The 6,000-nt window shown below is 45.8% G+C and overlaps 1 long non-coding RNA gene across 1 annotated transcript in view; it reads right to left on the reverse strand.

Moving 5' to 3' along the window:
• The window catches only part of LOC147018839 (uncharacterized), a 31,224-nt gene extending 25,473 nt beyond the window's left edge, over positions 1-5,751 (reverse strand). Inside the window, exon 1 of the long non-coding RNA XR_015062549.1 lies at positions 5,671-5,751. This is a non-coding gene — a long non-coding RNA (uncharacterized LOC147018839). The remainder of the gene's footprint in view (positions 1-5,670) is intronic.
• Positions 5,752-6,000: the final 249 nt, after the last annotated feature.

Consider the following 6,000-nt stretch of genomic DNA (forward strand, 5'->3'; position numbering starts at 1 on the left):
ACCTCGGCCAGGTCGCGCTGTCGGCCTCCCTGGGGTGCAGCTCCCTGCACGACGCGAGCACCCCCTCGTCTGCCCTTGCCGCCTCTCCACAGCTCCGTCCCCTCCGTTCCGACTCCAACGCACACGACGACGACCAACTCCTTCTTGCTTCTTCTTCCCAACTCCACCGCCCGCGAAGTCTTAACTCTTGTCCTTCTGACTGACGAACACGGTCGCTTATATAAGCCCCGTGGCTTCGCTCTCTCATCTTTGACCCCCTCCCTTCGACCTTTCACCTCGCTCCCCATTGGCCCGAGAAAAAGTGGGCGTGAATGCTTTTTGATCCATAAATTTGCATATAGCGATCGCCCTCCAACGTCCTGGAGGCGGGGCCAAATCGCCCCTCGCTCACCGATTTGACGGCACAAAAGTGGGCGTGTGTCGTTTTTGATCCGTTTTTGAAGCAGAAAATCCGTGGTTTTGTACACGCTGTTCGGCGCGCGCCCTGCACGAGTCCAACACCGGTACCCACAAGCGGCGCAAGAACGGTGGCGATGCGACGGTTGCGAGGTGTGACGTGAAGCGGCGCCGCGGTGGGTGGTTGATGTTGTGGTTGTAACAATGGCGGTTGGTCCAAATTAAAGATAGTAAAAGAAAAACGGCTATCCTGAAGAGTCGCAGCACGCATAAATGACATGTATTCCCACTAGACAACGGGTTTGGGCCTAACTACACATGTACTTACCGAGATATCTCACCTAAGGGACCTGAATGGTGGTTTGCGAATTTGGTAACCACAACAATACAAATAAAAACGATCGTACACTTGGAGAGGAAGGATGGGTCGGCCTCAAGGAACCCGGTAAGATAAGATCGACGAAAATGCACAAAAATCACGATTTTTGAAACAAAACCGAGCTCTGAACACACAGAAACATATAGGTGAGAAAATAAGCAGTTAAAACGTCACATATAACAACCGGAAACTTAACTTTAAGAAAGTCAGCAGCAGACCCCTGAGAGAACCTGCCGTTACTGCAAACCCAGAACCGGAAATCAATTACTTGCGCTCTATTATCCGATTTCTTAAAATCGATCTCAGGTGTTCTTTTCCGAGTGATATTTTCTTTTATTTTACAATTACTTCACAACTACAACAATTATTACGTTATCCATTTCTCTGCTCCCTGGGTTACTACATAATGCATCATTATTCCTTATCATCCTTTGGTTCCTTTAGTATTTTACCATGCGTGTACAAAATGAAAACCGGGGCAGATACAGTATGTGCGAAATAAAATATTGATCGAGATCATGTTTAATATGTGCCAAGCTGAATATTTCCCGTGACACCTATAAATGGGAAAGATCTAAGATGGCTGCCACATAAATTGCGAAATCTATTATGTTGCATATCTTTGTCAATTTGACAGAAAAACATGAATGAAGTGTCCTTTTCTATGTTTTCAGACATAAGGAACCCAGTAGTGATACTCCTGTTGAGTGATACATAATTTATTGGGTGCGAGTCGGTGAACATGAGCAAAAACGGGGTCGCATTGTTTCAATGTGAAGAGTGATTTAGTGTTTGACAGGGCTGGATTTTTGGCGGTGGGCACGTTATGAACGGGAAATCATGTAAAATATTTTCTGAAAAGGGCACGTGGGCGTGGATGGAAGACATGTAATATTCAGTGACGAAACGGTGGATGCTTTACCGAAAACACTCAGCTGTGTTGAGGTAGCCAATAGACGCCGATATTTGACATCTATGTGGAGATTGAAATGACTGAGGATAGCGTATGTGATGTCTATGGCAATAGTAAACACTCAAGGAAATGAGCGACGTAAACCCAAATCAAGCTGGAGGAGCCATTCTCCAAAAGTAGCAATAGCACTGTTGTTAGTGGCATATAATGGATATTCCAGTCTTTTTCTATTCAGTAGCAGATGGTGGCACACTGCTCATCTCTGCCCCTGTATCCACAAGAAAACGAAGTCTGTAAAGTACGATCCATGAGAGAGAAGGCAACTGATGTTTGGTCGAGGTGAACACGTCGCCATTTGTTGTGGACCTCATCGTTTCCCTGCGGTTGGTATGAGTACGGTGCTCTACACTGCTCTACACTGAGAAGTTTCTGCATATGACGTAGTACTTGTGGAGGTCTTCGATCTCCTAAATCCTCGGCTGTAATGAGTTGTTGAAAGCAGCAGTGCTCAGAGGGAGATGTATGCTTTTATGAGTGCGGCCTTCCGCATCATGTAAGGAGCATTCTTGGAGGTTGTAGTAAAATATCTCTACTCAGTGGTAATGTTTTGGGTGTCAAATTGGACTTCAGCTTGCATAAACCACAGCTGCGGGTCAGTCGGCCAGAATGGCGGCAGCTTTATCAAAACCGCTGCCACTGACTGATGAAGCTGGTTGAACATCTGGGAAGGGAACAGCTAGTTGGTCATTCCCAGCAACTAGTTGGGTGTTTGCAACTCCTTATCCATTCATGTGGATCACGTTGGGGTCACCAATTTTATGTGGAAGAAAAGATTATCCGAGACATTCGGATTCCGAGTCAATTTGTTGTTAAACCGCAATGGTAAAAGATCTCAAAACCCTTGCTGGGAAGCCCCATGAAACCAAAGCAAAAGCAGATTCACTTATTACGAACCCCGAGGCAAAATGATACCGCTACTTTAGGACAAAGGAAAGAAAGCAGACAATGGCGTTTTTCAATATGCGGAAAAGGAGTTGGAAGGAACTCGATTCATTACAAGTAGTTAGAGATTGTGTCACTAGAAGTGCTTTGATCTTCTTCTTCTTTCGGCTGCTCCTGTTAGGGGTCGCCACAGCGGATCATCCGTATGATCTGCATAGCGATTTGGCACATGTTTTACGCCGGATGCCCTTCCTGACGCAACCCTGGTCGCCTCTTACGACACAGGGATATGGTACACCTATTTTAACCGGGGTATACACCGGGACCAGTACACTGGTACTCATTTCGCCGACCTCGGAAGGATGACAGGCTGAGTCAACCCCCTGGTGTATTAATTCAGTGGCCCAACGGGGCTTGAACTCAGGACCTTTTGGATCCCAAGCCGCTGCCCTAACCACTGCGCCAACACTAGGCTAAGCACTAAGCACTAGAAGTGCTTTGATATCACTGGAAATTTGGAAGCAAATGCTGGGATTGTCAGATGTAAAAGACATGAGGATCAAACATTTCAAGTAAAAGATGAACAAAAAAAAAGCCCCTGAGTTCAGAATTTCATTTAGAAAAGGTCAAAAGTTTATATTAGGTTGGAGACATTATAAAGGCAACAGGAGGAGCAGAAATTAACCATCATATCGAGAACAAAGTCAGCGTGGAACTAGAAGGGCACTTTGTAGAGTGCAGGACTCCGCCACGCCGATTAGTTTACGTTTTGTATCCCACTGATACAACGGAACTGGATTCGGACCAGAAGTAAAATTTAATCAGCTGTTTTTTTGTCACCGAACCAACGCATCCACCAAGTTTCATCCGAATCCATCCCAAACTTTTTGAGATATCGTGCTATATAATCAGTTTCCAACTATCTCTCAATGATGAAGAATCACTTAAAAAAATTATCAGATCCGAATCCGGATCTTCACCAAAATTGAAGCAATTCTTCCTCGTCACACACCCAACAAGTCCACCAAGTTTCGTCCGAATCCATCTACAACTTTTTGAGATATCCTGTTCATAAACAAACTCGAAGGGCACTCAGTGGAGCACATACATTCACCAGGCTGATTCGTTTCCGTTTTGTACCACTGCTAGGCTGGAACAGACAGACACATAGACAGAAAGGGCTGAAAACAAAACCTCCATCCACCTTCGGTGGCGGAGGTAATACGTAGAGACGACGATGTGGTTTCATGAAGCGCAGAAACATTCCATTATCTTTAAAAGTTAGTTTGTTACCTCTGCCACTGAAGGTGAAGGAGGTTGTGTTTTCACCACTTTATCTTTTTGTTTGTCTGTTTGTGTACAGGATATCTCAAAAAGTTGTGGACGTATCCAGATGAAATTTTGTGGACAGGTTCGGTGTGTGACAAGGACGAACTGATTAGATTTTGGTGAAGATCTGGATCTGGATCCGACTACTGGAATTTAATCGATTCTTCACTATTGAGAGACAGCGCCAAAAATGATATATAGCACGATATGTCAAAAATGTATTGGGCCCGATATGTTCTTGTGGATCAGGCATTATCCAGGGCAGAGGTATGCGCTCTACCGAGTACCCTTCTAGTAAAACCTGTGATAAGACCGGTATTGATGTGTGGAAGCCAAATGTGGCTAATGTGGTCTGTGAATCGAAGATGGAAAAACAATGGAAAGAACAGAAATGAGAATGATAAGATGGATGAACGAGTTGTCTCTGAAATTAGACATTCTGGGCACAGAAATCAGGATGCGATTAAAAATCGATCCCGATGAAGAAGGACTTGGTAAGAGAAGACTTGGTTGGTATGGTCATATGGATGTCAGAAACCGTGCACCGATCTTCTTCCTCGGTTCGTCCATCCTTCAATCCACCCTCTTCACTCCCGCAATCCTCCATAACTACTTGTGCCACCGTCTCGACATCGTAAAGGTAGGCCGGAATCACACGCCAGAACCTTCCCTTTCAATTTTTTTGATATTTTCCTGTGCCCCATGAATCCCTCCATGCACACGCACCCACCTGTATCCTCCTCCACACCTGTGCTTCCGAACTACCATCCTCGGCCACCGTTCCATCTCGATACTCAAATCTGCTTCCCTGGAATCCGTGCCGTTTCTGATCACACGTCAGACGATGTTGTTCCATTGTTCAGTTAGCATCAGCCCAAGTTCCTTGAGGTCACGTCGAGGGTTATACCGTATCCACGTTGCCTGTGAGACACCAGGACGACAGTTTATAGCTGGGTCGAGATTCGAACCCAGGTTTGATGGCTTACAGGTGAGTGTGTTCCCCTCTCGAGTCCAGATCTAGGTCATCCTCCCAACCTGTATAGCAGCAAAAGGTCTTACCACGGTGTGGAGGACTTCATCGATCTATCTATCGTTGTGGTCCTTCCATATAAAATCCTTCACACCCCTCCGTCCTCTTCCCTATAAAATGGTGAGGAAGCCTGTGCAGCCACAATTATACAGAAGCCACCTCAAACCATGACGACGATGCATTGTGTATGATGACGATGCATTGTGCATGACGACGATGGACCCACCGGAGTCCACACAACGGTAATTCATGGACAGGTGTTCACTGAATACAGATTTCAAAGCATATTCCTTGAGTTACCTGGAGATTCCCGACACCACTGTTAACCGTCGTGTAGCTGATTTGCAGGGAGTGAGTTGCATCACAAAAAAGTCGCAGTCTCTCAGATGGACGTTAAGCCGGATGTCCCGTCTGCTAGCATTATAGCTGCCGGGAATCAAAGATCCCATGGTGTCATTCGCGTGGAGTCGGCTCGTTATCGCCGGCACACTGAACGAATTCTAAATTGCTGCCACGTTCAGTCGAACGTCTGCCCTGGACAGCCGCTTCGTGAAAGACTTGGATCGAAGCCGTTCCCAGCCGACGTCACACAAAGGTGGGAATAAATTGTGCTCGTTAAAGAAGTAATTCAAGCAAGAAAAATAGTACATTGATGTCTCCTAATGTCCTTTCCCTACGTACCTCATGTACCGGTGAATGACCAACCCCCCCCCCCCCCTCAGCATCATGACGTGAGGTAATTACCAATCGATATTATTTAATTACTAATTTGTATCCAAGGCAACGGCTTCAAAGAACACGTCCAATGCTCACTGTGGTGAATATGTATTCGCTGGTGGTTTTTGGCCACTTGAAGCACACACACACCGTGCAGTAGTACGCACCACATCTGCTTTGAAAATTAACCCTTTCTCTTCAGCTATGACGTCACAGTCACATCCGAGGATCATCCGTTTGAGGGTAAAAATGGGATCGTTTCTCGTTTCATTGTGCAATGATTAATCGAGCGAT

The sequence above is a fragment of the Eptatretus burgeri genome, chromosome 10 (genome assembly GCF_056783735.1).
Source record: "Eptatretus burgeri isolate ZD-2024b chromosome 10, Ebu_testis_v1, whole genome shotgun sequence".
Classification (NCBI taxonomy): Eukaryota; Metazoa; Chordata; class Myxini; order Myxiniformes; family Myxinidae; genus Eptatretus; species Eptatretus burgeri.